General features: G+C 42.2%; 1 long non-coding RNA gene across 1 annotated transcript; it reads left to right on the top strand.

The window, feature by feature from the left end:
* The first annotated feature begins 11 nt into the window (after nucleotides 1-11).
* Nucleotides 12-8,706, top strand: LOC136329565 (uncharacterized). Its single transcript, XR_010730227.1, has 4 exons — nucleotides 12-90; nucleotides 7,801-7,876; nucleotides 7,995-8,052; nucleotides 8,550-8,706. It is a non-coding gene; the product is annotated as an uncharacterized lncRNA (long non-coding RNA).
* The last annotated feature ends 1,324 nt before the right edge of the window (nucleotides 8,707-10,030 follow it).

Raw genomic sequence — 10,030 nt, 5'->3', positions numbered from 1 at the left:
AAGAGGGTGGAGGGAAGAGAAAACAGGAGGTGGAGAAAGCAGAGTGGAAGGAAGAGGAGGAGGCGGCGGCGGCGGCGGCTGCTGCTGCGGGTACAGGGGTGGGGCTAGGGCGAAGGGCGGGAATTCTGCGCACGCGCCGCGGCTGGGGGGGGGCGGGGCCCGTGGGGGAGGGGAGGGCCGGCTCGGAGGACGCTCTGGAGCTGTCGGGTGGGACCGCCCTCTTCCACACACCCCGCCCCTACCTCCACCCGGGAGAAGCGTTAACCCGTCACCGTCGCCGTGGGCGGTGCGCGGAGCTTCCGGGTTCCTCAGGACTAACTACTCCCCACGTGCATGGTCGCCCGGCTTCCTCCCGTCGCAGCCAGCCCGGTTTCGGTAGTCCCCGCCCCCGAGGGACGCCGGGCACAAGTGGGCAGTCGTGATTCCTTCTAGGTCCCGTTTCCAAAACGTGTGTGAAAGGAGCCAGCGCTGACTTCCCCTTTCTCCTACCCCGACCGCACTACGAATCCCAGCCGCAGCACCGCCCCGCGCGTCGGCCGCAGGAGCATTGCCTGCTGGGAGCTGGAGTCCCCAACGGCCGCGGCGCCCAGTGACCCCAACCGGCCGCAGTCCGGGCGGCCCCCAACCGTCCCGGGGCTAAACCCCGTTCGCCGTCCCGCGGTGCCCTTAGTGGAGTGGGGGGAGGGGTGCTTGGGCTCCTTGGCCTTTGGTTTCCGAGCCTTAGACTCTCCTCAGTCTCTTCATTGGACCCTGTCGTTGGTCGGTGACTTTAATTTGGGAAAGCTGTTTGGGTTTTTTTTGTCCCGTTCCCTTTTTAAAGTATCGTGATCACTATTAATGTAAGATGATAGGTTGGAATCATTGATTCGTGCTATTTCTGTCAAAAGTTTCCTCGAGGCAGAAGAAAGGACTCGGAAAAAAATTTTTTCTTAAAAGTATGAATCTATTACAGTTTTACATGGCACCACAGACCCGCAACCAGGCAAATTTAGGAATAGTCTATAATGCAATATTACCAATGTTTTAAGCAATTTTATACATTAGTGGTGGCCTTTAATAGGAATGCTAAGTTTAATGAATAGATAGCCATAGAAAATGCCAGTTAATGGGAATGACTATATCAACATACAAATTCCCATTTTCTTGTAATAATGTATTTAATAGTTTTTTTATTTTATTTATTGATTTTACAGAGAGAAGAGGGTAGAGAACAAGAAATATCAAGTCATAGTTGCTTCACTTTTGTTGTTCATGGATTGCTTGTTGTATGTGCCTTGACTGGGCAAGCCCAGGGTCTTGAACCAGCGACTTCCAAGTCAATGCTTTATCCACTACGCCACCACAGGCCAGGCTGTATTTAATAGTTTTTAAAGGACTTGCATGAACATCCTATGATTTGTTCTCTATAGCAATCTTGTGTGGGACTCAGAGCAAGTAGTAATGATTTTACTGTTAAGGGAACCGTCTCAAATGATTGTCCAGTGCATTCCTTAATTCAGTAAACTTCAGTGCATGGCACATATATTGGCAGGTATGGATCGGGTACTGTATTCTCTTTTTAATTAAAAATTAAACCAGCAGAGTCCCACATAAGTTCTCTTTATCCCTATCCTGGTAAGAAGAAGATAATATTTCTGAAAAACATGTTGCCTCATGTGCTTTATTAGGCAAAAGAGCAAAAAAAATTTAGGACTGTGCATTAAAATACATCTATTACTAAATGATAAATCACCATTCAGTCTATAAGAACTGGTTAAAATCAATCCATCAATATATTTATAGAGTGCTTACCAACTGGAGAGTAATATATCCAGAAGTTAGGAAGATAGATGAAACAAAAATTCCTGTACTCAGGAGGCTTATGATGAGTTCCTCTGATAGTCATAAATATAAACAATGAAACCTTAATTTAATTGAAACAATAAACATTCAATCCCAGCATTTTAGCTATGACAATTTTTTATTAGCTTCTAAGTTACTTTCTAAAAAATAAGAGCATAAAATTTCCATTATTGTACTTTAAAAGAAAACATGACTTCATTTTAGTTTGGGTTTTTTTTTTTTCTGAAATGAGAAGCGGAGAGGCAAAGAGAGACTCCTGCATGTGCCCAACTGGGATCCGCCCGGCATGCCCACTATGGGGCAATGCTCTGCCCATCTTGGGCATTGCTCGTTGCAACTGGAGTCATTCTAGCGCCTGAGTGCCTGGGCCAGCTTTGCTCCAATGGAACCTTGGCTGTGGGAAAAGAGAAAGACAGAGAGAAAGGAGAGGGGGAAGAGAGAGGAAGCAGACGGGTGCTACTTTTGTGTGCCATGGCCAGAATCGAACCCAGGCCTTCCACATGCTGGGCCAATGCTCTCTACCACTGAGCCAACCGGTGAGGGCCATTTTAGTTTTTTAATTAAGTTACTGAACATACAATATGAAAAGCCAAACAAGGATAAAAGAAGAGTTGAAATCAATAAAGGGGTAAAGGGAAATCACCTCCAAAACTTATAAATTAAATTACACAAATATTGATAATTACTAAGATTATCCGGGGGATTTTATGTATACTTCTAGTAGGGGAAGATGAGGGAACAGTTTTTGATGGACCTCACTAAAACATGTTTGTAAATAGCAAAGACGAAAAGAAATGGTCTGTTTGGAGTCTAGAATTTTGTCAGAGAACAAGATTTTGGCGAGCACTATCTAGGGTGGGTTTGAGTACTCCAGTCACTAGAAAGAGCTTACTAATCAGGTTTACTAGAACTTGAATTAAATAACTCTCAAAAGACTTCTCTTTATTATGAAGCTATTTTGAACAAGCAGTTTCCCAACTGGTAAGTCCAGTTAATAGCTGAGCTTCCAGGGCACCTTGATGTAGGAAATTGATGCCCTGGAGTAGACAGAAGTATTCTAGTCACTGGGAAGGTATATCAGCTCTTTGTTGATTAATAAATACTTTGGGAAGGAAAAGGGTCATCAACGTTCTCATGCAGCTGTGATTCTTGACATTCAGGGCATGTCATTGTCATATTTTAGGGAGGTTCAGTTGAGTATGTACAAGGGAAACTAGAAGCAAAGTTCATCTCTGCGGGGAGAGAACTAGTTGAATCCGGAGACGGAGTCAGAGCCCATCTCAGGCAGAAACAGGAATGCTATCTGAAATTGGAACCAAGAACCTGTTCCCTTGGTCCATCAATCAAGTCACCTCTTTATCTCCAACCAGCTCATTTCTCTCCAATAAGAAACCTTTCTGATTAAAAAACAAAACACAAGAAAACCCCACCTCTCCCCTAATAACATATTCTTCTCTAATTTACTTTCTTTTTCAGTCAAACTTTATTTGTACTTCTTGTCTCCCCTTAATTCCTCAAGCCATCTATTATACGATTTCTCCCATCTCCAAACTGCCCTGTGAACAGCCATCATTGTGTCCTCTTCTATTTGACAAATCCAATTGACTTTATTTAAAAAAATTTTTATATATTGCTTTTAAGAGAAAGAAGAGAGAAGGGGGGGGTGAGGAATTGGAAGCATCAGCATTCCAAGTCAATGCTTTATCTACTGCTCCACTGCAGGTCAGGCCCAATTGACTTTCTTCGGGTTCATTTTGTTCAACATCTGCAGAATCTGACCCTGTTTTCCTCCTCTTTTTTAAATACACTCTTGGCTTCTGGGCTACAAGTCTCCTGGTTCTGCCCAGCTCTACAGACTATTCCCTGTCTCTTCATTACCCTTCCTGACCACCACACCGGGCTGGGTACTCTGCCTTTGGGTTTTACCCTGACCACCCACCCCTCTGCTGCTACATTTAGCACATCATTTTAAAATAGTCTGCTTAGGAGCTGTCTCCCAAAATAACTTGTAAGCTCTAAAACAGCCTATGCTCTATTTATCTGTATTCCTACCACTGAGCATGAAGGCTGGCACATTGGAGGTGATTTTTTTTTTTATTTAACCTGAGGGAGAAGGCCAGCCAGGCTTGTGTATTGACCACACAAGGATAGGAGTTAATCAGGAGATCTCACCTTGAAGTTCACATGGGCACCATAGGGCTGTGTTCATGTCCAGAGCACTTGGCAGCCTTCTGCAATGCACTACTTCTAAACTCCATAGGCTATTGCAGGGAGTATTTCCTAACATACTGGCCGGGCGCTCATTTCCAGTGCTGAGCTTGGAAGAAGTCGACTTCTAGTACCAGGCAAGAAGGGGCAGACAAGGACTGCTGGATAAAAGGAGTTTCTGGATCTCCAGAACTAAGGACCCTGTACAATGGCAATCTCATTAATATTCTATCACCCTTCAGGGGTTATTAGACAGCTTCTCAAAGTTTAGCAGTATGGTAGCTTCTGATAGAGGTAGTTAGGACTACAGAAGACATAATATTTGTCAATTCCCTTTGGTGTTTCTTCAACACACTACTCTCATTTTTCTCTCCCATCGTTTCTTTTTGGTCCTAAAAAATGTTGTCTATGTTTATCTGGCTTGCCTGTGTGTATCTAATTTTAGATCCAAAAGCTGTAAGTGCAGCATCTCACCATGGGTGCCTGAGAATGTCAAATGACATCAACACCATTCAATTAACCTGTTTTAGTAAATAAAAGGTGGAGTTCTCGAGAGAATTTGTTCACTTGAACTTCACTAGAGATTTATAAATAATTTTCAGGCTATTTCCAGGATATATTCAGACTATCTCCAGACTATAGTGTTTCATGTTGACTGAGCTTATAAAATCTTTAGGTAACACTGAGAGATATATTTGAGATGAATAGTGAGAGTGAAGGGGATACACTTTATCTATATTCTTTTTTAAAAAAATGATTTATTTTTATTGATTTTAAAGAGAGGAGGAGAGAGAGAAAGGGCAGAGGGTGGGAAGCAACAAGTTGTTGCTTCCCGTATGTGCCTTGACTGGGCAAGCCCAGAGTTTCGAACCAGAGCTCTCAGCATTCCAGGTCAACGCTTTGTCCACTGTGCCACCACAGGTCAGGCTATGTATATTCTTAAAGTAGAAAAATATTAATTTTCATGATAAGACCCAAACTATGCATTGTTTAAGAAGAATAGCTATTTGCTTCATTAGATTTGTGGGTTGGAGAGGAATACAACACCTATACAGATTTGTAAATTGTCATGATCATGATCAGAAGGATGTCCTATAATGAGTCCCTTCAGATTTTACATTTTCTTGTACACGAATTACATATTATCCTCATACTAACCAAGAACAAAGAAAGGAATTTATAAAAGAGGTTTCGATTGGTTCTGACATTGTGTCAGATGATATAACATAACATTAGTTCTGAGAAAATGACTGCCAAATACGAAGATCCTGAAACAGACCTACTTAAAGTGGGTCTTAAACGCAGAAGCAATATTGGGACAAAAGAGTAATTAAAGGCTTTATTGTAGAAGAGAAAAAGAAACACAGAGAAATCTCAGAATACTTAGGTTTCTTACAAAGTGCTTTTCTAAAGGCATAGCCATCAACGTAGCCATTTATACTGGTTGTGTAAAACCAGTGTGTTTGTTGTAATAACAATAAGGTATGCCATCGATATATAGGTATGATATAACAGGCATACCATTACTTACCTAATAGGATTATTGTGAGACCTGAATAAGGTTATTATATGTAAACTGAACTGACATTACATCATGTACATTATTGATTCTCATTTCCATAAATATAACTACACATTGATTTAGCAGATAATAAATTCAAATTCATGGCAGAAGTATTAAACATACACACACATACAGATATATAAAAAATACCACTGTTACTGTCCTAAACTAATTTGGAGGACAGAAAAATGCAATTGTTATGTTGAGACAATGTAAATATTAGATGACTAACAAAAAGAAAAATCTAATTTAAATCTAGGGTATGAATTATGTGAGGAGGGGTCAGAGTGAAAACTTTGAAATGGATTATACTCTAGAACCATGGTTCCTAAGGCACAAATAATCTAAGTACATAGGTATAAAGAATAACAAAAATACATTTATGGTAAGTGGAAAAATTTTATTAATATTAAGAGCTAATATTTATTGAGTATTTATGTGCCCCCTCATCACATCCTATCAGGTGTGAAACTACAATATTGTCAGCGAGGTAATTAAGGCGTAAAGAAGTTGAAAAACTGCCCTGGTAGTATAGCTAAATTGACTAGCACACTGTCCCCGTTCACAGAATTTGTGGGTTTGATCCCTGGTCAGGGCACATACAGGAACAGATTGATGTTTCTGTCTTTCTTTCCTTTCCTCTCTTTCTAAAATCAATAAATACATTTGCTTAAAAAGTTGAACAACTAGGCCCTGACCGGTTGGCTCGGTGGTAGAGCGTCAGCCTGGCGTGCAGGAGTCCCGGGTTCGATTCCTGGCCAGGGCACACAGGAGAAGTGCCCATCTGCTTCTCCACCCCTCCCCCTCTCCTTCCTCTCTGTCTCTCTCTTCCCCTCCTGCAGCCAAGGCTCCATTGGAGCAAAGATGGCCCGGGCGCTGAGATGGCTCTGTGGCCTCTGCCTCAGGTGCTAGAATGGCTCTGGATGCAACAGAGCAAAGCCCCAGAGGGGCAGAGCATCGCTCCCTGGTGGGCATGCCGGGTGGATCCCGGTTGGGCGCATGCAGGAGTCTGTCTGACTGCCTCCCCATTTCCAGCTTTGGAAAAATGCAAAAAAAAAAAAAAAAAATTGATTAAAAAAAAAAGTTGAACAACTGATTCAAATAGAGGCAATGCAAGTTTAAAGGATAAGGTCTTTGATCTGGGGAATTAAAGTGGGGGGAAGTACCTGAAATAATGAGGTGGAGGAAATAACATCAAGAATGTCATGAGCCTTGGCTGGTTGGCTCAGTAGTAGAGCATTGGCCTGGTGTGTGGAAGTCCCAGGTTCAATTCCTGGTCACACAGAAGTTACCACTTGCTTCTCCACCCCTCCCCCTCCTTCTCCTTCTCTCTCTCTCTCTCTCTCTCTCTCTCCCACAGCCATAGCTTGAATGGTTTGAGCAAGTTGGCCCTGAGTGCTGAGGATGGCTCTATGGCCTCTGCCTCAGGTGCTAAGAAGAGCTTGGTTGCTGAGCAATGGAACAACGCCCCAGATGAGCAAAGCATTGCCCCCTAGTGGGCTTGCTGGTGGATCTCAATCAGGGTGCATGTAGGAGTCTGTCTCTGCTTTCCCTCCTCTCATTGAACAAATAAAATAAAATCATGAAAAAATTTTTTTCTAGCTCTGTTCAATGAAATGGCCAAGGAACAATGTTACTCCATCATCATAAGTCTAATGATATGCACTCCCAAGACCTAAATTATGGGGTTGAATACTATTTTTCACTTAAAAGGAAACAACACACTTTAGAAAAATGGCTGATTCATGTCTGGGTCTGGGAAGGTACAGGTAAATCTTGGAACACTTTATTGGGCCAGAAAGCAAGAGTGCTTTCAAAAAGAACGGTGTTGCGTAGAAGAACACAGAAGGCCATTGAGGGATACCTACTGACTAAATTCTGTCCATTTGAGTATCAAAAGGAAAATGATGACTCCTGTTAGTTGAAATGTGTTAATTTGTAAAAAGCTGAGTTCATAATGATAGCAAAAATGAGAAAAGTTGACAAATTGTATTAAAGAAGTTAAATATAATTTGAATCTCATTACTCACACACCGTGTTAGTACTATTTGACTCATTGAATCAGTGCAGAATATCAAATTCAGTAAATATCAAGTATATGGTCTTACTTAATCTAAGTTTACATTTAGATTTTTAGTCCATAACTGCCAGTGTCTATACTAATGCGAACCAATTTTTTTTTGTAGTGATAACAATCATATCCTAAACTGCCTTATAAATCTAATGCTGGGAGTTTTGATTGCACCTCAAGGTGCCATTCTGGTGAGTCATCTTGGGAAAACTAGTTTAGGAACATATTTGAATTTTTGTATTCCTAAGTCTCTATGTATTGATCAGCTAAGTTTTAAAGCTAGTTCATAACCCTGTTTGCATTTTTTAGGCTATCCTATAGAATTTATGTGTTGGAAAAATTATCTATATCTGTGCTATTCAATAAGGTAAGCATATTTTAAAATATTAAAAAATAGCCCTGGTGGTTTAGCTCAGTCAGGTAGAGATTTGTCTGGAAACACCAAGATTGAGAGTTTGATCCCTGGTCAGGACACCTATGGGAAGTGACCAATAAGCGACCAATGAATGCACAACTAAGTGGAACAACAAGAGAGTGTTTCTCTCTCTCTCTCTCTCTCTCTCTCTCTCTCCCCCCTCTCCCCCTTTCTCCCTCCCTCTTTCTCCTTCTCTCCTTCTTTCTCTCTGTCTCATTAAAATCAATTAATAAAATTAAGACAAATGACAAGTTTAAAAAAATAAAATATTAAAAAATATGATATAAAAAGGTAGACAGGAAGAAATCTCTCCATTTCCCAGCTACTCATAGAGATGACCCGTGTTATCAGTTTCTTATGTGTGCCAAGGATACTTTATGCATATATATAAAATTATACATAAAGATGGTGTGCCTTCATTACGTGCAAGGGTTTTCCTCTTATTTTAGGGATTACTTCATATCAGTACAGCAACAATCTCCGTCTTCGTTATGACTGCAGAATCTTGAGAATTGATTTTGAAGGATACCTGAAGGTGGCCTGTCTGCCCTGTTGACAACTGATAAAACAGTGTGCATTTGGAATGTGAAGAATACAAATTTCACAAGAAAGGTAAGAATAACAGCAGGTAGAACCTTTAGCCACTCCTACTCACTCACCTCACCCATATGGAGGATGCCCACATTTAAAAATTCCTATTTTTTTCTGTTAAATTTATATTTTATTTATTTATTTATTTATTTTTTATAGAGACAGAGAGTGAGTCAGAGAGAGGGACAGACAGAAACGGAGAGAGATGAGAAGCATCAATCATTAGTTTTTCATTACGCGCTGCAACACCTTAGATGTTCATTGATTGCTTTCTCATATGTGCCTTGACCGCGGGCCTTCAGCAGACCGAATAACCCCCCGCTGGAGCCAGCAATCTTGGGTTCAAGCAGGTGGACTTTTCCTCAAACCAGATGAGCCCACACTCAAGCTGGCGAACTCGGGGTCTCAAACCTGGGTCCTCTGCATCCCAGTCCAACGCTCTATCCCTGCACCACCGCCTGGTCAGGCTGTTAAATTTATATTTTAATCCAAATCTTGCTAAGCTTTGTGAAATGACCCAATTTATTATATTATGATAATGCTATGGTTTTAAAAAATAATATACTCTTAATAAGAATAAAATTTAAACTTCTCACTGAGGCCTACCAAGCTTTGCATGCTCTAGCTCCAGACTTCTCTTCAGTATCTGGGTTCTGGCCACAGAGGCTCTTATCACAGCCAGGCTTTCCTGCCTCAGGGCCTTTGCCTCACTCCTCTGGGTCTAGCATGCTCTTTCCTGGGCTCTTCCTGTGGCTCTCTACTTCATCCTCCAACCTCAATTGAGATGTTATCTCCTCCTTGATGTCTGTCTCTCTCTCCTTTTTTTTTTTGTATTTTTTGTATTTTTCTGAAGCTGGAAACCGGGAGAGACAGTCAGACAGACTCCCGGATGCGCCCGACCGGGATCCACCCGGCACACCCACCAGGGGCGATGCTCTGCCCCTCCTGAGCGTCGTTCTGCCGAGACCAGAGCCACTCCAGCGCCTGGGGCAGAGGCCAAGGAGCCATCCCCAGCGCCCGGGCCATCCCTGCTCCAATGGAGCCTTGGCTGTGGGAGGGGAAGAGAGAGACAGAGAGGAAGGAGGGGGGGGTGGAGAAGCAAATGGGTGCTTCTCCTATGTGCCCTGGCCAGGAATCGAACCCGGGTCCCCCGCACGCCAGGCCGACGCTCTACCACTGAGCCAACCGGCCAGGGCCTGATGTCTGTCTCTTAATGTGCCATCTATAGTACTCCCTCTCTCCAGCTCACACTACTATCTTTATAGCACTTATTGTAATCTATAGTTATTTGTTTATTAACACGTTATCTCTCATTGGAATGTTAGATGCTGGACAACAA

The sequence above is a fragment of the Saccopteryx bilineata genome, chromosome 3 (assembly GCF_036850765.1).
Source record: "Saccopteryx bilineata isolate mSacBil1 chromosome 3, mSacBil1_pri_phased_curated, whole genome shotgun sequence".
Classification (NCBI taxonomy): domain Eukaryota; kingdom Metazoa; phylum Chordata; class Mammalia; order Chiroptera; family Emballonuridae; genus Saccopteryx; species Saccopteryx bilineata.
Note: the sequence above shows the minus strand (reverse complement) of the source record. Positions and strands in the feature narration are given on the sequence as shown.